We start from the raw sequence: 25183 nt of genomic DNA on the forward strand, positions 1-25183 counted from the left end.
TTTTGTTGTTGTTGTTGTTCCATTCTGCTCATAAAGATTCTTTATTTGGTACATGATTTGTGTCTATTTTCCATAAAGTTTGATCTGTGACAACAAATATGACTTGAGTAAAATTGTACTCAGTGTGTTTTCATTTGTTTCAGGTTATTTTGTAGAATGAACAACTGCTGCCCAGTCACAAAAAGGGGACGTGCCATGTGATGTGTTTTGAGAGAACTAATTCACAAGAAGGTGCTTTATTCATATAAAATATGGTAATAATTATATATAATTTCATCTTCTGTTACTTGCATTTGAGAAAATGAAGATGACTTTTCATATATTCCAATACAGATATTTTCACTATTAATTTAAGTTATTAAGTTATCCCAATTGGTAAAGAAGACAATTTAATACTATATACCTGAAGGCTGATAAATTTCTATCACAATTAAAGGCATTTTTGAACCTTTAATTAATAGATATTCTGCCATAAACAACAGTATGCACTCAATGGTTGTGTGTGTGTGGAATAAATAGACAAAACCAGAACAATCCCTTTTTCATAAAAAAAAAATCATTGATCTGAAAAACAGATGGAGATAAAATAAAGATGCATTCACAGAGAAAAACAATTACTTCAAGATGGACCACATAGGTTGATAAAAGAGATACTGGATAAATAATACTATAAATTACATATAGTCTGCTCCAGCCCAGAACTCTTGAGTGCTGTCTAGTAATCATAAGCCAATTCTTTAAAAACCAATCTATTGAATGTCGTCTTGATGTTGTCAGGTAAACCTTCTTATTTCTGGCTTTATTTCTTTCAGTTCCTGCTCAAAAGTGGGCCTATTGTCTTATAGCCAGATATTTAAGTTTAGTGATTCCTTGTGGATGAATGGGTTTGAATGCAGAACTTGAATTCTATTTGCTAGTGATTCTTTTCTATTCATTTCAATGGAGGAAGTAGAGATGCATATGAAGGCTTGGTTAAGTTGACCTGGCCAACCTGGCTTGGCATGGACAACACTTTTGTATGAGCAAAACTAGCCTGACATGGGCAACCCTTTGGTTCTCAGTCTGTGTGGAGCTTTATGCTGTTAACCACAATTTAAAGACAGGTGGACTATGCAAAGGTATGTCTGGACTGCAAAGATGTCAAGCTGATGTTTGAACTAAATCAAGGAAGGCCATGCCGAGATGGCACGATTTGGAAGGAGCAGAAAGGGAAGCGTGATGTGTGTGAGAGAGAGGAGAAAAGAACAAATAGGGGATATTCAGTCTGGATGATCAGAGGTACTAGAAAACAGGTGAAAGACAATGGCTTTAGTTTACAAGTTAGAAATGCTTCCTCCTTCACCGGTATGCTTACAGAGACTATTTATGCAGTTATCACACCACATAGATAACAGGTGAAGAAATAATGCAAGTGGGCCACGAGGCCTTCAGCCAGTTTTTGCAAGCACAGGGGATGGAAGATTCTAGCATGAGAAAAAAAATGTTATAAAAAGGCAAGAGGGAAAAAAATCAGAAGGTAAGCAAACAAGAATATAGGATGCAATTAGTTCAAGTTGTGTCAACTGAAGAAGAGACTTTGAAGTAGAACTCAGTGGGTGACATAATGCAGGGTGGCCTGCCTGTTCCATAGATGACGCCTTGTCCTGGACTGACAGGAGAAGGTCCAGAACCCACTTCTGCCTGAAGATCAGAGGACTGGTCATCCACCATTTGCTTTCAGTGAACCGTCTCTGATTGGTAATTATTATCCCCTGTTGTGGTTGACATCCCGTGGGCAGTTGCTTTGAATTTTAGTATTGAAACACTGTGGGCATTTGCTTTCCATTGTATTTAGTAAAAGCCAGGCATGCTTTTTTCCTTTTTTTTGGCTTGGATTTCTGTTCCTGTTTACATTGTCTGTAGGAACCTAGTAAACCCTCATGCTGACCTATGTTATATGCAGAGATGAGTGCTAGCTAATGGGGTGGTTCATTCGGCAAAAGTGGAAGCTGCCCAGCATGGCAGTAGAATTATCTTGTGGTGCTGAGAGGCATCAGCGGAGTTGTGAAGCTGGTGGTTGTGTAGACTACTGATATAATCAGGGCATCCACTCATCAACCCTGCAGTCGTACCACCGCCACTGTCACCTCCCAGTACATAATGGAAGGACCCTCCTGCCACTATTGGTATGCTGTTGTGGCTGGTGGTTTTACCTGTTCCTTCCACTGAAATGAATCTGACAAGTTGCATGCACTATGAAGCCAAAGTGAAGCTTCTGGTCAATACAAGTGGATTAGATTCACTTGTCCCTATCCAGCAAATGAGATCTAAGTACCCATAGCTCAGCTGTAGAGCTCATCCTTCCAAGTTCAATGCCTGGAATCTCTTGGTGAACTAGCCAATATAGACAATACTCAGCTAGAGGGACCATTCAGTTTAAGGCAGTTCCTTATGTTCTTCCTGTGTGTGCTTTACTAAAGCACCCCTGGGCAATGATAGACATCCAGGTTGGGGCATCATTTTCAGTTCTGTAATTTCATTTTTAATTTGATGGCAATCAATGCTATTACAATCCAATAATTAGAAGAAACGTAAGACAGAAAATTAATTTGCATTGCTACCCAATTTAAACCTATGCAACTAAGTCAACTTAGTACCATGGAAATCAATGTAACTAAATCAATATATGCCTATGCATGGTATTTTAAGTGATTTTTGGCTCCCACTCATTTAGGTAATGGGTATTTAAAGGAAATACGCATGCTTCTAAAAGGAAAAGTGTTTTTGTTTTTATTTTAAATAAAAATGGTAAAAGGTTAAGGCTATTTTTAATTGGGGGGGAGACATTTTCTGCTTATAACAGTAATCTGTAGATTAATGTTTCCTGTGTTTTTATGATGCGTTCTATATAGCACCAGAAAAATAGTATAAAAAGGTATAATTACAGCCATTCTTAGACTGCTGGCATGTAATGACCTTCACTTCAACTCTGCAGGCTGGACTGAAATCTGTTCATATTTTTTAAAATAAAATTTATAGCTAGTAATTTGAAAACGCATCAAGTACTTTTCATGTGCCCTGTGGACTGTTACAGAATGGAAAAATGAACAGTGGAGGTGGAGCAGATTTCTGTGGTTAGATATGAAGCTTCTTTTTAGTTGACTGTAAGAGTGTAGCACTAGCAGGCGCATTTAAATTTGAGCAGAGCCACTGCTTAAACAAGACCCATGCCTCACCACTGGCTACTCTCTAAGGCATATTCCTTGAATTATGAAGGGAACATGATATCTGAGTTGGGCGCATTGTTGGTCAATGGTTCTTTTTAAAAATTTGTATCTTTGTGGTACCATATAAGTTATTTCTTCACTTCCATTACCAAAGCTCCTATGGTTCCAATGAAATTTTTGCTGTAATAACCCTAAAAATAAGAGGCAAAGAATTAAAAACAGTTGGCTAGTAAAAAAAAGATTGGCTGTATTTCTGGAAGGTACCTGTAAAAGAATGAGTGGAGTGTGTGTGTGTGTGTGTGCGTGTGCATGTCTGTCTCTCTGTGTGTACTGGTTATATCAGGATATACCAATTATTTTCTTCTGGCTTTATTTAGGCTTTTAAAATTGGCTACATGCTCTTATTATTGCCAAAGTAAACTAAACCAAGAGTTTCTTTCACTACATCTTGCAGTCTTTATCAGCCCAATAAATGTACACGAGGAAACCAATGAGTAACTATTGGTCGTCTTTCACTGCAAGAATGAAACAAAAACAGACATTTTTCTAGTTTATGAGAACACGTAAAGCGATAGTTTCCTGAAAATGTCTCTAGTTGTAACTGAAAGATCAAAAAGTTCTGTTTGGGATATTTTACTAGTTAAATGCAAGCCACAAACTACATTCATGGAACTGGGATCCACTTCACACTTATCATTTGCTGAAGATACAGTGACTGAGGGGGGAAAACGTACACCGCACTGCTGGCATAGCAACGTTATGTCATTCATAACCAAGGAAAAGTCTCGCAGATGGATTGCTGTCCATTCCTTGTTCCTTTGAAAATCTCTTTCATACTTTTTGACATGTCAGCTATTTAATGCTTTGCAATGCTGACACTGGATATTTTCTGCAGAAAAGAAAATGAAACACCTGCTGGATATTAGGGATGGTCAAATTTGTGAATTTTTGTTTCTCTTGGGTTTGTCATTTTGCCAGTCTTAAGGTCAGTTCTCCACATTTCTGCAACAGCTTGTGATTTTTATTTTTTTTATTATTAAAAGGTCCACGAATTGTTGTGTAAATTTATCTTAATGTACACATATTTGCATGCTATCATGCCTATTATAATGTCTTTTATGGTATCTTCCCTATGCATTTTATACACATATATTCTCTTAATATACACCTTTTTTGTGTGCATTATTTGGAAAATAGACCATAAAATTCAGAGAAGTGCAAATTTCAAAAGATAGCTCCTTTTACATATTGAAAGTAGAACATAATAGGAACACGTTATGCTCTTCAGCTTTATGTTATTGGCCCGTGTAGCTCAGCATTGTCTATGTTGACTGGGAGCAACAATCAGAGGTTTTTCAGGCAAGAGCTTATTTCCTAGTCCAATCCTCTCTGAACATGCCAAGGATTAAATGTTAGACCTTTGCAAACTATGTGCTCTACCACTGAGCTATGGACCTTCCATTATTTATTTTTTAACCATTGAAATCTTATTCCATTTTGTGGATATACCTTTCCCCCCCTTCAGTGGCATCATCAACATTGTCAATACATTATTGAATGCATGTTAATTTTGTGTGAATTTCCTTTTAAAATATATATATATTCCATCTCAGCTCAAACGTTCTTTCATTGCCTACATTTTCTTTTTAGCAGCTCATCTGACACTGGATGTCTGACCCCTGCTACCATAATAGCTGCTAATGGAAATTTCACCTCATGCAAAGATAAGATGGATTTTTGGCAGCTGTGGGAGATTATGAAGAGTAAGAACAATCTTAGCTGGAATCACAAGAAAAAGAAGACATCTGTAGCTTGAGAGCTACTCATCTGGTTTTTATTATACACCAAGCCTATATTTATTACAAGGAAGCTAGCCAAGAAACTGAAACCGATAGGCCTCTGCTCTTGGAGTGAGGAGACCAATATCAGACTGATAAATTCTGCCTTTTAGAGTCATGTGCGTACAAGCACATTATCTTGTAGATGCATGTCATGATGAGATCCATCTGATATAACTTCTTTAAAGATGGCATTTTCCCAGTTTGCTAGTCATCAAAGCCAGCCCAAGACATCTTGCTGACTGAGATGGAGGACAAAATGGTCCCCTCCTATTCCATGTACAGAAGCTAACTGGACTAACAGTTGAATCTTCCTCTAGTACTGATAATTGGATAGTGTCATCCACAGTGTCAGGCTAGGTATGGGGGTGCAGAACCAGCCATAGGGCACACACAGTTCCGTCATTCAGCAAAAGGGTACAGCCAAGGGGTTCAGGAGGAAAAGTCTCACACTGCCTAATGGTAGGACTGACTGAGCTGGTCCTTGTTCTCATGGTACTGGATCCAAGTCAATGTTTTGTTGTTTTCAAATCAGCTTGTGTGCACATACAGTTATTCAGCCTTCCCTTTCATTGTGTTTTCATGTTCAGTTTTTGCCTTGTATATTCTCACTTCTGCCCCAGCTCACAGTCAGGCTTTATTGTGCATCCATCAACCTTGCTGTCTCATTATCCCTTGTTTCTTTGCTTTACCTGTTTTTTTGATGACCTGCTCCCGTTTCCACCCAAACTTGATGGGCACCCATGACTCACATGGTCACATTTGCGATACAATGATTAAATTGTACGGATTGTTGAATACCTACAAGGGAAGGATGCACAGGTTGCACAAGTCTTAATTCATATATCCAAGACTGTCTTTTTGATTTAGCTTCCCAGTGTGAAGATAAATGCATGAGTGGTTGCAAATGGAAAAAGCAGAGATTTGGGACTAGAGTTGACTGTTGAAGTTCCTTAGATACATTTTACCTGGAAGGATGATCATATGCAACCAGGGTTCATAGTTTTCATTAGCTTTATGCTGTTAATTTTTAAGAACCTGAACAAGCATGGATATATTTGAGAACTTCTGGAATCTCACCCTGGGATCTATCTGCACTCAGATCCCACCTGCTGCTTGGAGACTTCCCCACTGAACTTAAATTTGACAAATGATTATTCATTTGTTGTGGTGGGTCGTACAGCATAGAAATTGCTCTCTTCTGATATTTATCTCTCCCCCCCTTGCCGTTTCTAAAAAAGCACTTGAAATACCAATGCTTTCAATGCACTTTTAGGAATCTATAGTTAGTGTATAATTCCTTCCCAGACTGCTAACAGTGTATTTGTTCTGTAAAATGTGTTAGCTTGTTGGAAGTGAGCTACAAAAGCTCACCATCGCCACCTCTATCATCCCCCCTCATCATCCATATCCTAATTTGAGACAAAAAAGCACCAACTTCAGTGTTCCTCTTCAAATATAATTTCCTCATTTTGCGGCTTAGCTGAAAGTCTTCATAAAATAAATGCCTGTCCATCAGTATGGTGAGTTTGGTCTATGAGGATGTTCAGACAGCTGGCTCATCAAAGCACCCAGGCAAGAGAATAAAGGAGAAATTCCTCCTCATCTAAGTTCAATTATTTCAGAGAAGGTGGACTAAAAATGACACTTGGCCATGGTAGTCTGATTTGCAGGAAATCTCTTACAGACATCAAAGTTCTGTGCCTCAAACAGGACTTGGTTTTGCTCTTCTTACATCCTGATGAATAGTCCCTGGAATTTAAAGGGAGTACTTTTGTTCTGCTTTCTTTGAAAGTAGTCAGAGTATTTTTAGAAGACCAGATAAAAGCTTTACTTGAGAATTTACCGAATTAGGGGTTGCTGGACCAGATGCAAATCAAACAACAACAACTTGTACGCAAAAGCATTAAAACAACAGTTCCTTGCTAAAATGGCTAAATATATTCCTCCCTAACATTAAAGACTGCTATGTTTGTGCGCAGCTAAGGTTTCCCATAAACCAGTAAACACACAGACTAAACAGTTATATGCATTCCTCCAATGACTGTGGCCTTATCTTCTTCAGAGGAATTAACTAGATTGATTTAAATATAACCAATATATGTTAAACTGGGCTTTATAAAAACTTGATTTGCCATTAATAAATGAATGACTGATCTTTGTGTGGTCAAGACTCCACAATCAGCTCACATTTCACAACAGAGACGTTCTGCATGCAGAACACCTGCTACACACATGGTCAGTCAATTGGATGCTGCTGCAGGTATGAAAAGAGACGATTCAGAGATCAACTCTCTGCAATCATCAACTGAGACTGCTGTACCAGTGAGGAAGCCAAGGGAAATCAGTATAGAATGGGATGCATGTGTCTGTTTTTGCCTGCTATTTGAATGGTTGATTGCCTTTGAATTCCAAGCACCTATCTGTCTACTAAATATCACTATACACTGTACTAGTAGGGCAAAATATATTTTTGCACATTGCACCATTGTTATTGTTTAGTCATGTCCGACTCTTCGTGACCCCATGGACCAGAGCACGCCAGGCACTCCTGTCTTCCACTGCCTCCCGCAGTTTGGTCAAACTCATGCTGGTAACTTCGAGAACACTGTCCAACCATCTCATCCTCTGTCATCCCCTTCTCCTTGTGCCCTCCATCTTTCCCAACAGGGTCTTTTCCAGGGAGTCTTCTTTTCTCATGAGGTGGCCAAAGTATTGGAGCCTCAGCTTCAGGATCTGTCCTTCCAGTCAGTTTGATCTTCTTGCAGTCCATGGGACTCTCAAGAGTCTCCTCCAGCACCATAATTCAAAAGCATCAATTCTTCAGCAATCAGCCTTCTTTATGGTCCAGCTCTCACTTCCATACATTGCTGTTGTAATCCAACAGGGGGAGCACACCTAGGTTCTGGTGGCAATTGAAGGAACTATGTATTTGGTGCCATTTAGACTCATGGGTGTGTGCGCGTCACTAAATCCACTCCAAACCAAAATAGACAAAAATCCCTCTGGGTAGTGCTAGGTCCTGAATCACCATACAACCATCTCTTGCCACCCTAATTCTTCCAACTTACCTAAATGAGTTTTCAGGGCAGCAGGAATGGGAAAGCAAGGATGATTTACACTAAATATTAACTCTGACTTTTAAACCTGCTTCTGACACTGCAACTCTCATTTGCGACCTTCTGGTGAAGGGTGAATAATAATTACACACACACAAGTTCTCTTCCTTAATTAAAATAATCTTATTACCAATTAACCAAGCTGCATATTGAAAGAAACATAAGAAGCAATATGTGAGGCAGGGCCAAATGGAGCTAAAATCAACATTTTTTTTCCAATTTGTTTATTCATTTCCAGACGTTCTTCATTTACTATCTTTGGAAACCAGGACACAATCTTAATGTTTTTCCCCTCCCATCATTTTCTCAGTTGTTGGCAATGGTGTGTTGCCCCTTCCAAAGCCTGATAATTGACACTGTCTCTTGAATAATTTCAGAGCTTCCTTCACCATTAGCAGAATTACCTCTAGGCATTCCATACTTGTAAATCAATACTGTTCTTTCCTTTATTTGTTCTGCTGTGGGAGCATCTAAATCATAATTAAAGCTGGACATATTCAGTTTTATGACATGTACTTCATAGCCTCCAACATTTCTCCAGTGAAAAGGGAGACATCTTACCATACCCTCCAACATTTTCCCAATGAAAATAAGGACATCCTAAGGAAAAATGGGACATTCTGGGATCAAATCAGAAACTGGGACAGCTTCTCTAAATCAGGGACATCCCCGGAAAATTGGAACACTTGGAAGGTCTGGTACCGGAGCAGTAGAAATAGTGGGCCTATACACATATACCCCACATGTCCTCACAGTTATTTTTTATAAAAAGACAATTATTCTGGGAACTCCAAGCACAGAGTTCCATTGAAATGTATTTTTCTTTATTAAATAAATTTGCTACATGCCCAGTTACTCTCTGGGCATCATACAAACAGGAGAAGAAAGAAAATGAGAGTGAGGAAACAAAAACCCACATCAGCAAGTATGAAAGCAGGTTCAAAAGATTACAGAAAGAAGCTAAAAACCAAGTCAAATAATAAAGACAACCTTAAATAGCCACAGAAAAAAAACTACAGAAACAATTAATTTAAAACAGGAAATTTAAAAGAAGTGGGTTTTAAAAGCCTGGGAGGAGAAAAACGGGAATGCCTAGTGTTGAAGCGCTCTCTCAGGTAGCACATTCCAAAAACAAGGGGCCACTACCAAGAAGACTGTTTCTCTGGTATTTCTACTATACCTCAAGCTTGTTGGGGCACTAAGAGAAGGTATTCTATGGTTGAACTCAGGACATTATTGTGTATTATTATTATTATTTAATTAAAATAATCATTGGATTCCAACAACATATGGGGGGCATCACATTGGTGACCAACCTCTTTGCCTATACCTCCCATCAAACACTACTAGAAAGACAAGATCACTGTAAAGAGTCTAGCTTGTCTGTTTATACAAAAAGTATTTCAGACCCACTTGGTGGAAAATGGCTCAAAAGGGACAGGTCTCAAAATAGCCTGATAGCAGGAATTATTATGTGGCTATTTCAAATGTTCCAGCACTTGGGCATCAGCTGTTCCTCTTCATTATCACTGATAATTTGATACTAGGATTGAAACAACAACAACAACAACAACAACAACAACAACAACAACAACAACAACAATGTAGTTAACACCATCTTCTCCTTATGCAATATAAGTTTAGAAGCGATTGTCAGAACAAAAGCAAAGGCTAATGTAGCATGCTTTTGCTGCTGTTTACGTGTATTTGATCATTTGTGTGTCTCTCTGTATGGGTATCTATCCATCATTTATCTGTCATCTGCTGGTCTGCCTATCCATCTGTCTAGATCTATTGTGGTAAAGGCCACGGGCATTAGGTCTAAAGACACTTCATTGAGCAGAAGCTGTTGGATTATACATGAGACATTCTACCAAACAAAATGGAAGATGTTTAAAACCAGACTTTCCATTTAGCAAAAGCTGTGTAATTCTAGCCATGATAAAAAAGCAGCATTAAGTAGCTTTGGAAAAGATTGTAAACAGCTTTCAAAAGAGGAGTTTCCATTTGGCAAAGGGAGCTCTATTAATAAAAGAGTTTCCACTATATTATATAAATACAGCTTCTGACTCCTCTGTTCCATTCTACTACAAGTGACTGCTTACCGTATAAATTGTTAATGACATGGGGCACAATCCATCAGTGTAAGCCTCATTGTAATGAATAGAAGCTGTGCAAGAGCATTTATGATATCCCCATCTTAGTCATTTTATTTATTTCTAAATTAAAATAACCCAGCTCTCCTTTTTTTAAAACTTCATATAGATGAGGTTATATTTTCCTGATCGTTTTACAGACCACTATGCCAGCATATAATAGTCTTGATCCTATATACTTCTTGTCTCAGGCTGAATCAAGTACAGTGGAAGCAAGTCAGCATGCCAACACCAACAGCCATCCCACAGCGTTCCTGACAACTGTGCGACTAACAACTGATTAGAATGACAGTCGCCAATGTGTATCTGAGTCTGATACAGTAGCCTCTTGATTCAGCAGTCAGCGTCAGCTATTTGATGACCATTCTCCTTATTTGTATGCAGGAAGAAAAGTTGCTTTCAACAAATACTGTCCCACACTTTCTATCGCATGTCCTCATCATTTTCCTTACAACAAAACATCCAGTTTGGGGTCAGGGAATGGTTTTGTTGCCCAAGAACTATCAGCTTCAATTGTGCAACTTGAATTTGCTGGAATATGACAGAATCCCACCTAAAATAGTGAATTTGAAAGCATCCTCTGTATGTTTTCTAAAATCTTATTTATTGATTTCCCCCCAAAAGCATCCTCTGTCTGCTTGTGTGGTGTGTGTGTTTGATAAGAGTTAACATGCATGTGTATATTTGTGATTGTGTGTATGATGATGAGAAGAAGAAGATTTTTTTATTTATACCCTTCCCATCTGGCTGGGTTCCCCAAGCCACTCTGGGCGGCTTCCAACACATTAAAACATAATAAAACATCAAACATTAATAGTAACAATCTGATCCAATACTGTATAAAAGTCACAATAACTTAAAAATAAACAACTTATATCATATAAAGCAACATTCAACAATACCTCGGAATCTAATAGTAAACAGTAAAATGAAACATCAGCAAATAATTAAACAGTTCACACTTATCAACCACAATAAAGAATTACCAATCTATAATCAATAAAAATAGCAGCAAATCACAATGCACAAAAATACCACAACACATACAAAACCATGTAAAAGGGTCAAATTGAGAAACAAAAACACACAACTTATAAAACTATATCTATATCTATCTATCTATCTATCTATCTATCTATCTATCTATCTATCTATGAACTTCTCTTCCCAGCTACTGCTGCTGTTCTCAAAGTCATCGACTGGGAAAAGCTGGGTGGGCCGAGGCAGGTGGAAACACCATTGCCTGATTATGTGAAGTGTGTGTACGTCTATAAGGTGTGTGAGATTTTCTATGTGGTGAGTGTGAGATTCTATAAATTTCTGGCCTTGAGCATATTTGCGTCTGGCCTTGTCCACTATAGTAATGTGTCCCCCAACCACTTTCTCCTGATGTAATGTGGCCTTCAGCCCTCCAAAATGTTTCCCACTCCCAACCTAGTTGATTGGTGAGCAAAGTATGATTCCCTTCAGTTCTGCACTCCACAGGCACCTGGCAATTGGAGTCAAGTTTTCTTGCTGGCTAGGATAGGGAAAGCATGCTCCCTTCAACTGTTCCTTATCTGGCTGATGGATGGGACCAGATTTGTCTGCTCCTTGCCATGATTTTCTTCCTTAGATACAAGGAGTGTAGCCTCCCAGTAGGTTCTATAGCTGATGGTAGAAACCAGAGAGTGAATCATTATCTGGGTGGGTAGGTGTAAATGGACTAGGTGCAATCCTGTCTAAAATGCACTTCCAATAAGCATTGGGTCTGAGAGAGTACCTATCTACTATTGTTGTGGCAGGCCACACTTGTAATATTCCTAAATTAAAAGAGCAAAGCATTTCTGATGGATTGTTCTTAGCAACTAAGATAAAAGTGGGTTTTAAAAATACAGATATATACATTCAGTATGATAATTTTGCCCCATGTTGTGATAGGGGCCTGATTTAGTAAATGTCCACTATATCTCATATGTGCCACATACGTTTTTAATTAATGGTAATAATGATTGCATGCACCAGGGCAGATATTGCATCAAAATATTGTAACTATTATTTGCTTAGTAATTATCATTTGTTTGCAATTTATTTTATCTTTAAAAAAAGTTTGGTCACATTATGCAGAAAAAAATTAAGAGATAGTTTTAAAAATTGGTTCATGCGGTTTCATCTGGTATAATTTTAAACCCATAATGTAATGCTAAACAATACGCATCTCCAAACCTTTTCCAAGGACGTTAACTCAATTTTTAACCAGATGTTTGCTATTAATAATGGATTTAGGTAAATTTATGGAATAGTAAGCTTTCTTTGAGAACTCAAGGTAGGTGGAGGAAAAACATCATTGTTTGAAGAATTGGCCTTCATTCCAGCATAAAACCCTATAGCAATGAGTGATCACATGGACTGGGGGCGGGGGAAATTATCTCAATGAAGAGTGCATTTGTCTTGCTCTTTAAAAAAAAGTAGAACTGAAATTAAAGTAAAATTTAGATGATCATTGCAGAAATTATCCCAAATAGAAAAGAATACAGATAAAAAGCTGATAGAGGATTAGGGTAATAAACATAAGAGAGCAAAAGGATAAATTTAAAAGGATAGAGTCAGCTGACCCAATATCATAAATGTTCCATTTAAACAATGAGAAAAAGCCCATGGCTTTCTGTTCACTAATCCTTTTTCCCCCTTGCCAGACATTTTGGCACAATTTTCTAGAAGAAAAGACAACTAAGTTTCCCCCACCCCGTGAGTGGCTCTCACATGCTGAGGCTGTGGTGACTAGTGTTTATTGGGACTGGTAGGGCAGCAGCAGGGAGGCCAACAGTAGCTGGAGCAGGGTCAAAGGCAGGCAGACCCAAGTAATTCAATTTTTATCCACATCATGGATGTGGGTCCACATCCACATTGTGGACTTGGTTTGCCACTCACTGCACCTCCATTAGTGTGCCAACTTGAATAAAATATTGAAGGGCCCCAGGTAAGCCCCACCCCGCATAATCAATCACATGATGCAGTGCACACAGACCATTTGAATGGGAATGCCCATCAACTTTGTGGAGGCCTAGCCCTCTCAAATATTTTATTGCTGGGGCTGAAGCCACCACGGTCCCTAGGCATTGGCTCCTATGGAAAGAGCCCATGGAAAAGGGCTTCGGATGATGAACACAGTGCCCAGCAGTGGCAGGTAAAGTAAAAGGACCTCTGGATGGTTAAGTCCAGTCAAAGTCAACTATGGGCTCATCTTGCTTTTCAGGCCGGGGGAGCCAGCGTTTGTCCACAGAGAGCCTTCTGGGTCATGTGGCCAGTATGACTAAACCACTTCTGGTGCAACAGAACACTGTGATGGAAGCCAGAGCACACGAAAATTCCATTTAACTTCCTGCCACAGCAGTACCTATTTATTTACTTGCACTGGTGTGCTTTCGAATAGGTTGGCAGAAGCTGGGACAGAATGATTGGGGCTCACCCCATTGAACTGCCAACTTTCTGATCAGCAAGCCCAAGAGGCCCGGTGGTTTAGACCACAGCACCACTAGCATCCACACGTCAGCAGTGGCAGACCTTGGGGTCTCAAATTTCAGTAGTGCCCTATGCGACACAAAAATTCAATGTGCCCACCTCTTGCCTTCCATTCTACATCACAGTTGTACATCATCTTCGAGGCTCTGCGCCCAGTGCAACCGAACCAGTTGTGCTCCCCTAAATCTGCCTCTATGCCCAGATTTATTCATTTGGCAAAGGTGGTCTTTGAGATATATTTGGCTTTTACTACCAAAGGTTACATACAGTCTTGTTTTATTCTTACAAACTTGTACATAGAGCACATGTGTACACACAAAGACTTGTTCTATTGTGCATAGTCTTTTTTCCCATCTGCAAATGCATATTCAATGCTTTTTTTATTAGAACTATGATTTATTGTAACATTCACAGGAAAACCACAGGAAAATTACCTAGAAGACCTCACATGAATTGCTTGCTTCTTGACTATATCATAGTTTTCCATTTCAGTCAAGATGATCTAAAAATACAAAGGTTTTGCCAAAGTGAAAAATGCATTTGGTGGAGGCAATAGATATTTTATTGAGAATATGCAGAATTTGTCATTTAAAATCTGATAGGGGCTTTAGCTCACAAATATCATAAAGCTTTATCTACAGGTACAATATTTTTTGCTTTTATAATGTATTAAATTGGTGCTAGCCACAGGTTAATTTTGAATAAACATGAGAATCTTGTTATGCTGTTATAACACTTAATGAAATACCAGCCATAGGCTAAATCAATAGAAGCCCCACCCTTAGTCATATGTCTGAAAAATATGTAACAAAATACTATTATATGCTTGCATTTCATGTTGGGTTATGAAAAGATGACCCATTTTGGAAGGTTGCCACCAGCAACAATATGGGTTTCTTTCTCTTTTATTTGTGCCTAAAATATTGTGGATACTGAGAGGATTTAATAAGATATATTTTTCTTTTAGGGCAAAGGTATTAGTAATGTTGGTAATCTCAAAATGAAGCACCATTCTGCAACATGGTAACTTTCAATTACAGTGGTATCTCAGGATGCGAACAGGATCTGTTCCAGAGCCCCTTTCACATCCTGAATGGAACATAAGACACAACGGCGCGTCTGCGTATGCGTGGGTTGTGTTTTGCCGCTTCCGCACATGCGCGTGACGTAATTTTGAGTGTCTGCGCATGCGCGAGCGGCGAAACCCAGAAGTAACGTGCTCCGTTACTTCCGGGTTGCCACGGAGCGCAACCCGAAAGCACTTAACCTGAAGCACATTCAACCCGAGGTATGACTGTAGTGCTATTTTTCTAGAAAAAGAGGTGCCGGAACTCACCATGAACACCTCCCTTCTTCTCATAGAATGGCAATGGTGTCCACCCGAGAGGGGCCAGAACAGTGAGTTCCGGCTGAACAAAAGCCCTGCTTTTAACAACTCAAACTTCTGCATATCTCTTGTCAGTCTGTCTGTGGACTCCTCCCCCCTTCACCATCATTTCTGATCATATAGCAGAAGCCAGCTGTGACCTTGGCTGACCATTGAGTCAAGACACCGCAGTCTCCACTGTGCCTCATTCCCAAAAGGAAACACGAACCCTGGAAAAGTGCCTGGAATTGCTGGAATCTCACACTACTTGGAGGTAGGCGTGGTGTGCAACTACGTTTGCCTTTGCACTATTCACCTATTCATACATTTTGGGTCAAGTTGATTTTTAAAGCATGTATATATTTTTTAAATTTTTTCCAACCAAACCTTCATTTGAAAACTTTTGGACATCCACCCTGAATGATGATGATGTGAAAAACTGCATATGTTTTTTTTTAATTAAAGCAAGAATAGCTGTAGCTGTGGTTCTGGCCATGCTACCAGACTGAATAAGCCTCAGTTGATCTAAGAGACCATCTTAACAATCTTTAATAGATGCAACTGGCCTGTCCCTGTTTTTCATCCAAAGTCAGCAGCCCTTATCTAGCATGAAAGGATTGTATGAGAAGGAGAAGCCCACCCAACGAGGAAGCATTGCCACTTTCTCTACTTCTTGTCAACCTTTTCCCTATCCAAATCCTACCTTTCCAAGTCATTTTAGTTTGAGATTGAACAGAACAACAGCTAAAATATTTATGGCTAGGTAAGTCTCTTACTATGTGAATACAGTCAGTGTCAGACCATTGGGAATATAAACCAAAGTCTAGATGAGTCTTTGGGTGAGTAGAATGGGATTATTAAGAGCAAACAGAGGAGCCAAAAACAACACTCTGTTTTACATTTATGTCCTAGTTTAGCCAGATTTCAGTCTTCAGACAGTGTTAAATTAATCTTCAGTAGCCATGCACATTTTGTCTATCTCTTAAGTTTCAGCTTTTGGTACCAGTGTCCTGAATGTCCTAAATTTAAATATTGCTATCTCTCTGTCCCCCTCATCCCGCCCTGCATACAATTTTCATCGAGGCACTTTCTGTTCAGAGTCTTGGTATAATTTAACAATTTAATAATATTTATTCATAATTAGGAGTTATGGGTTTGCATATGGCACCTAATTATTCTGGATGCTTATATTCCAAGCAGACAGTGAATAGCACCATAAAGCTTTCTCATCCTGTGTGAATGGGCAACAAAATAGGCCACAGAATTCAATAAAAAAATAAGGAGAAAATAAGACACGTTTGTTTCTGGGTATGACCTTTGTGGTGTCTGAACTGGCATTTTTAAAAATCTTGGGGTCATAGTAAAATAACTTCACAAGGACACACCTTCTGTTCTAGCAACTCACTGTTCCAACTGTTGCTTGTTTTGCTCCATTACTTCTTCTGATGGATGCCAGCAATTCTCACAAGATCCAAACAAATACAGGGAAACAATTTTCTATAAATATCCTCAAGTCTGATTTATAATTTAACCTCATCTTATTTCCTCCATAGTAATGGGGTTGCAGACTGAGCCAGAAGCCTTTGGGCCCTGGTAAGGTAACCTCTTCCAGCAGGGCTTGGGCACTGGAGTTGGAGCCTTTTCTCTCTGTCTGCACATGTGTTAGAGATTTACAAAATTAAGCATAGTAAGAGTTTGAATGACCAAACTGCAATCCTATGCACAATGGAGTAAGTCAAACTGAACTTAATGGGACCATACTAGAGAGGGATGGGGAGAAAAAGAGAGATTTAAGTAAAAGTATTAATTATATTTTCAGAGTGAATAAAGAAAATAGTCTCTTTCACAATATCAGCGATTAGGGTCATCCAGTGAAATTAATTAATAAAGCTTAAATGGAAATACTTTTTTCAACATACAATTTTGTTCCCTTACATTGTTCTTCCTATTTGAAGCTTGTCCTATTTGAAGCTTTTTCTCAGACTTCCCTATTATTTTGCCATTTGCAAATTTTAGGAGTATGTTTCCTTTTTCTGGCCTTGAGGAAAGAGTTCTGCATGTAATATATACTGGAACCGACTGAAATTTACTGGATATTATATCAAGCCACTCATTATTCTTTAGTTATGAATTTTCAACCAGGTGTAGAGCCACACATCTATTTGATTCACATTTTTTTAAATGAATATGTTTTTCATGCCTGGTGTGGCTTCACAGATGCTGATGAGCTGCTAATTTGTGCTTTGTTTTCTGTATGAATTTCACATGTTGTCACAAAATATTGTTCAAGCAAAGTGAATGTTCCCTCACTCCCACTTCCCACCTCCCATCTTTCTTTTAATAACTCTGCATGGACCCTGCTCAGTCTAACATAATGTGGCTTTGTTGCGTGTCGAGGTCCCCAGGTCCACCCCAATAACTCACACATCACACAGAATTTTTTGTTTAAGATTTTTGGCATAATTTTGGCCACAACTTTATTAAAATACAAATTTGTGAGTGGTTGCTTAGGCATTGGTTGCGACTATCTGCCCCCACCATGGGGGAGAGACTGACATTCCGCACAATGCGAAAGTCAGAATGGGGGAATACACTTGGGGGTTACGCGGAGCAGGGAACCTGCCCTCACCCCAAATGCAACCAGGAGCTCATTGCTATGGCCCGAGCCCCCTTGACAGAGTGGACAAGCAATAGTTAGCCCCCAATTCCTTTAACGGAATCCCTTGCAGCAGCAGCATTAGAGGGGCAGGCACAGCCAATCCATACCCCTCAACCAACCAAACCATAAACCAATGCCTAACCGCAACCTTACAAGTTGTGACGATTTGCTACGCAGTAGGCAAAAACCAAATGGCCCCAGCCAATCAGCCAGATGGACAAAATTCCTACCAGGCCCCCACTCCAAAGCAGACGACCCCATGACAGGCATAGCAAGGTCAAAGCGAACAACCCTATTCTAGGGAGGGAGGGACGGGCAATCCTATGCACGGGCGAAAAGAGGAAGCCCTAGCCTCATGCAAGGAGTTTTAGTATTTCTGGCTGTCAATCAATAAATGGCAACATTAACTTCTTCCCAACAACAAGGGAAGCCCCAATCGCATCAGTGGCCAACGATCAGTTAGCCCGCCCCCAACTTTGGAGTGTCCTGGCGGCCCCCACCGCAACACGTGCTCTCCATGAAGGAGAACACGCTTTCTGAAAAAGACATCCCACCAATTACCACAAGTACTATGAATGTACCATAAATACACCTTTACTTTGCAGAAAACTTTTAAAGGCTGGGAAAGAAAGGAACAAAAGAGAAAGAAAAACAATGAGGAAAATCAGTAACGATTAGCTGATAATTCCACTTCTGATTTTTATTTCAGTTATATCATCTGCTAAGCATGGATTTGTCCCTCTCTCATAATACTAGAAATCCAGAGCCATCTGAAGAAGCTGAACAGACAAAAGAAAGCAGTTCTTCACGCTATACATAGTTAAGCTATGGAATTCGCTCCCAGAAGATGTAGTGATGACCACCAAGTTGGTTGAGTTTAAATAAGGATTAGACAAATTCATGGAGGATAAAGCTTTCAATGGCTATTAGCCACAATGGCTAAGTTTTTTATCCCCACTTTTGGAGTATGTCACTGAATATCAGTTGCTGGTAATCACAAGTGGGAAGAACATTGTCATTCTTGGTTTCTCTTTGTGGGTTTCCCATAGACATCTGGTTGGCCACAGTGAGAAAAGAGAGATGGGCTAGATGAGATTGTGGCATAATCCCGGATAGCTTGTTTTATGTTCCTAAATAAAAAACCTTTACCCTTCTATTTAACTTGGATTTCCAGAACAAAGTTTCATGGGAAGTAGGAATGAGCATTGCTGTATCCAGCTGGTGGTTCCTTTGTCAACCAGATTACTTGTCAGTAATCAGGGCCAGGACAGCCAGTTGATGTCTCATAGAAAGAGGTAATGGTTAGAATATAATTGGAAATGTCTTATGCCACTTTTCTTTTTACATTCTTGAGCAAACCAGATATGATGTTATTTTTTTTATACATTAAATAGACATATTTTAAATACTGGAAATAGCAGCTGATTGTGTGTCTGATAAAAATTGGGATCACAGCAGGTAGGGAAGGAAAGATTAACTTTCCTCCCCTGCTCGGATCCTGCTGAAAAATGCTCCTTTGAAGATGTTTTTTGCATTGGAAGGAAATTTTCCTTTGCAACATACAGATGCAACCCATTTTTAGACCTATGTCATAAACCTATAAATACTTATTTGGGATTAAATCCCATTGAACAAAGAGTGAATATTGATCTGTTTATTTTTTGATAATTATTAGCTACTCATTTTTCTAATTCCTCCCTCTATATTTGTATACAGTCTGGAGAGGATGAACATTTCCATTGTCTCAAAAAAATGACAGATTTTAGATAATGGGAATAGCTCATTTTCAAAACAGAAATCACAGATTCATAGTCTTTCTGAGTATAATTTCCACCAGGACTGGATTTAATAAGTAAACATTTAATAAGTTTATTGGGTAAGTATATGTAACATGTTTGTTTCTGTTACATTAAGGCTGGTAAAAATGCAATTCGCTTCTTAATATTTGAAGAGCATTTTGCAAACCACATTTATACTACTAAGATGTCAATCACTTCTTAATTTATCCTGAGCAGAAATGTATGTGTAAATGACCATATATAAACATACAAATGTTCTTTAAAAATGTTCCTTACAGCATAAAACTGCCCACTGTTCTTTTCCTATTATTTCAAGATTATCCATAGAAACATCTTTTAGGAGGAAAAATAAATCAAAATTAAATTTATTTTGCAGGTTGGCAGCAAGTGATTTCTAAAACAAGATGAAATCCAGCGATAGTAAGCATATTAAATGCTGCCGAGTCAAAAGAAGAAAACCAATATCATACAGTGGAAGGGTTTTTTTTATATATATATATTCTAATAATATACAAGTCAGACATTTCATTTTGAAGAAACCTTTCTTTGGGTTGCCGTATATTTTGATTAAATAAATTGGCAAGGAAGTATGTATAATCGTATACAGAGTAGCTTAAGGGATAAGGCACGAAAGGAGCAGTCGTACTTTCCACCTGGGAGCAGTGGAGTTGCAAGAGCACTTCACAGCAGGCAAAACAGTTTCATTCCATGTTTTGCTTGTTCCAAACTGGAACAGCAGAAACTCCCAGATCAGTCCCATTGCTGGTAGCTGGGCAAGTTTATGATCCAGAGGATCCTTGGCTCATAACTGTCAACTTACAGATTTGAAAATAAGGGGCCAGCAGCCTTGAAAATAAGGGATCAGAAGCCAAAATAAGGGATTTTCTGGGAACAGGTATGTTCAACTTCTGAGCCCCTCTGAGCCAAAAGCAGAAAGCCCAGCCAGCAGCCAAATGAAGCCTCATCAATAAGGGACAGCAGCGGGACATGGCGCTGGGATAAGGGACTGTCCCGCCAAATAAGGGACACTTCACAGCTATGCCTTGGCTGCACCAGTTCCACTCATTCCTCACCCAAGAAATGCTCCATTTGGGGTGCTTCCCTAGGGTACTAGGGGAAGGAAACCACTGGTGGTAGCTTTCATCCACCTGTGCTTTCTGCGGGTACAGCATGGACCTTTACCATGGTTGAGGCTGCCCCCCACAATGCCCTGTCAGAGCTCAGTAGAGCAGCCAACCCCCCTTTCAGCATGGCATCATTGTTCTGTGAACTTTCACTCACAGACATGGATCTTTCTGGTGCTGCCTGGAGCCCTAATCAGTTTGGCTCTGACTCTGATGCTAGCAAACGTTTCTTGAAAGAAATACAAGAAATACACCACACATCTTGGGACCGTTTTGATATCTAAATGAAACTGGAGTCAAGTCAATTCCTCTTTAATAAAAGTCAAAGTAGCTGAAGGTGAGAGAATGCACCTCTCCCAGAATTTTATTTTGATGCTAAACTTGGCTAGATACGGCTTTTTCTGGGCCACATTTTCGTATCATATGTAGCTTTTGTTCTTCTGTAATAATTTAATGTTTATTGCAATGGGCACGACACAGAAGAAGTTACATAATATACTGTAGCCCCATTAAAATCAATTATTTCAGATTTCTTTTAATGAGACTTTAATATATTTGATCATTTTTTTTCTGGGTTGCACCCAAAATGTTCTTTAGGCTAAATCAGTTATTTCGGAGAATGAAATAATATATGGACTACATTGAATATATGGACTACATTCTCGAAGCTACAAACATGAGTCTGTCCAAACTGCGGGAGGCAGTGAAAGACAGAGGTGCCTGGCGTGCTCTGGTCCATGGGGTCACGAAGAGTCGGACACGACTAAACGACTAAACAACAACAACAACATTGAACATGTATGGGGGGGAATCACTATGCTGATTAATTATACCCAATACTAATTTGACTTTTTAAAAGTCTAGTGCATTGCATAGCATCACTTTAAAAAAAGAAAGAAAGTGCATGAAAATGATAGTGATACGTGATGATAACTTGCTTTTGTAAGTAATGTGGGGGAAAGGCATGTCACCTTTGGAAACAAATAAAGAATGCTTTATGAAGATCGCTTATTGCTGGGCTGCTGAGTGACCTAAGATAAGGAGAAAACAAACCTCTTTTACAGGGTTGCTGTGATTAACGAAAGGTCCACCAGTTGGCAGCCTATCATCAATGGAAGCTGGCTTAATTCAAATATCCCTCTTGCTATTAGTACATTTTCTGTCTTGGTGGCTGGCACATTACTGAAGTGTGTGAGTGTGTTTACACATACACTCTCTCTCACACACTGACTGTAGGCTTGAAATTTTCACCGCAGTAATAACAAGTGTACCAGTCCCTGTGGCAGGCATCAGATGGGCTGCTGCCAGGTCTTTGAACTACATAAATAAATACAGAATAGAACAGCATTGTAGTGGCCAAGCCTGAGGCCTAGTCATCTGTCTTATAGCATGCTCTGGTAAGAGTGTTTGGCTTGGACTTTTTCCATCACATGTGGTAGCTGTGAGAGTCGAAAGGTGGGAGGGAGGAGGCAGTAGAGAATAATGTTAAGACAGTGCATTTTAAAGTGTGTTGCCTTTACAACCCTCAGGAAACGCAATTCTCACAGGAGCCATAGCGCAGAAACTTCTTTTGTTGTACCTCTGCGTGTGCAAATGTATAGATCAGTTTGTGACATTCCCCCCTCCTCTTCCTCCCCGGTTCTGAAAGATTATGATGAACTGGTACGCATACTTGCACACTGTAACATGTGGTTATAGCTAGGACAGGATTTGTGATGAGTTGTGTGTGCACAGTCTTCCTGGTAATTTTAACATTCTTGACTTATGGGGCTCTTTTCAGTGGAAAAGCTCAAAACCAGAGAATGTGGAATGAGGGGTAGCTGGATGTTTGTTAGTTTTGGCTGAAACATATTCCCCTTCTCTTCCCTTCTGTGGACAGTATAGAACAAATTGAAGTGATATAGGGCCCTCTTTTCCTTTCTTTACATGTTTCTAATAAAAAAAAATCTCTCCCCAATCTCCTCTTATTTATATAATGCATGTGATTTCCCTCCTCCACAACACAGATAATGTATGTGGAAAAAATATACCATAGTCATCAGCTGGCTGCCATGGTGAGAAAGCCCGCCATTTTGCGCTGATGAATTTTCTTCTATTAGAAATTGCGTGGAGCAGCAGAAAAGTATTTTTTTTTCAACAGAGCAAAAAATATTTCTGCTATAAAGGTAAAGGGTAAAGGGACCCCTGACCATTAGGTCCAGTCGTGGCCGACTCTGGGGTTGCGGCGCTCATTTCGCTTTATTGGCCAAGGGAGCCGGTGTATAGCTTCCGGGTCATGTGGCCAGCATGACTAAACCGCTTCTGGCGAACCAGAGCAGCGCACAGAAACGCCGTTTACCTTCCCGCCAGAGCGGTACCTATTTATCTACTTGCACTTTGACGTACTTTTGAACTGCTAGGTTTGCAAGAGCAGGGACCAAGCAATGGGAGCTCACCCCATCGCGAGGATTCAAACTGCCGACCTTCTGATCAGCAAGTCCTAGGCTCTGTGGTTTAACCGACAGCTACATAATAACGAATATACATTGATTGTTCTGTTCTCACAGTGGCCAACCAGATGCCTGTGGGAGCCTGCAAGCAGCCGTCTGACCAGTTGCTGATCCCAGCAATTGGAATCCGGAAGCATAATGTGTCATGTGCCAAGAGTCAGTTTCACCTGCTGAACAGCAGCCTGAAGGGGGAGAAGGCAGAGTGACTCCACCTGCAGCTGATCAGCCTTCAAGGACTCAGAGGAGAAGGCACTGATGAGAACCAGCTGGCTTCAGCCTTCTTAAGCAGAGCTTCCAGCAGCAGGCAAATGCTGGTGACAATACTTGTAGTTCCTGGCCCTACCTTGCTGCTTCCTGCTTGTCTTGACCCCATGATCATTGGGTTCCCTGGACAATCTGACCCCACGGATTGCTGTTTGCCAGACCGTAGGACTGGACCTGATTTTGGGTGCTGACTCTGCTTCCAGGCAAGTACACCTCAGAGACTCTTCTGGTTGGCTGGGCTATTATTCCACGTTGTTGCTCGGCAATGAGACTATGACGTAATGTCTCTGACAGTGAAGGTATAACATAGTATCATGGCTAGTAGTTCTGCTCTCCATGAATTTATCTTATCTTCTTTAAAGCCATTTAAGTGACACTCCTATTTTGGAAGGGTTATGGGTATTGCTGAACAGCTGCAGCACTGTTTGCAACTCTAGCCATGTCTATTAAGAAGTAATACCAATTGTATTCAGTGGGGTTTATTCCTAGGTAAATAGGGTTAGTATTCCAGCTGATTAAGGGGGATGCAAAGCTTGGGTAAGGTTCTTTGTTAATATTTTATTAATAATTTCAACATAACATTTTATTAAAAACCCCCATATCATCCTTAAATCCCCCCTATTTTTTCCTTCCCCTCCCCAAAAACACAACCCCCCTCCCCTCCCAGACTTCCCTCAGCTTCTCTCTCTGGTTTATCAACATATGTTATTTTCTGCATGTTACAAAACTGTACAGATCCTTAATTTATCTATCTAAATGTTATCAGTAAAAACTTTGTGAATGTTTATTCAAAAAAGCTTGGGGAAGGTTCTGATGCCTTCCTAACTACACAACGGTCAGTCTATTTGCAACATTTCCCCCCTCTGAATGACCTGTTTACATGTTCCAGAAGAAAATAGCATTGCTGTAGTAAAAATAAAACATGATGGCAGATAATTTATATTTACAAATAATTTTGTAGAGGCCTGTCGGGAAGGAACGAAGGAATTGTGATGGGAACAAATACAGCCCTTTTTTAACAAATACATGTTGGAATAGAAACTGGCAAAATGTAACATTGCTACTCTGAGTAGACCTGTTAAATCTATCTATCTATAGATTTATTGCGGCCATTGGCCCATATCGAAAACAATACATCAAAATTTATCCATAAACAATACAATTTAAACAGTTCCAAGTTAAAACACCCATATAAAACCAATTTTACTTCAGTTAAGTAAACACTATACACAATAAGCTCCCTCTATGTAAACCGCAATTCAAATCCATCAGATTTTGGGGGGTATGCGTCTTAGTTCTGGCACTTATTGATGGTTCTTAAGTTTAGCTAAGCTGTCAGAGTCATACAGTGATCCATTTCTCCTCTTTTGAAATAAAACATTAATCAGGTATCTAGCGACTGCAAGAGATCTACTTGTATCTTCGTCGTTTAATAAGTATATTATTTGGGCTTCCTGAGGTCCATCAGCAATTCTCGATAAATATGGGGCCAGAAACTTGGACCGTGAAGCCGAATGTAATGGACAACAGAAGATTATATGATATAACGATTCTATAGATCCACTTTTACAGTCACAGAGGAGTGAGATCTGTCCGTTGGAGAGTCTGTTACCCAACACGTTTGATGGGAAAACATTGAATCTAGCCTTTATAAAGGCATAC

This window comes from Podarcis raffonei, chromosome 9 (genome assembly GCF_027172205.1).
Source record: "Podarcis raffonei isolate rPodRaf1 chromosome 9, rPodRaf1.pri, whole genome shotgun sequence".
NCBI lineage: Eukaryota > Metazoa > Chordata > Lepidosauria > Squamata > Lacertidae > Podarcis > Podarcis raffonei.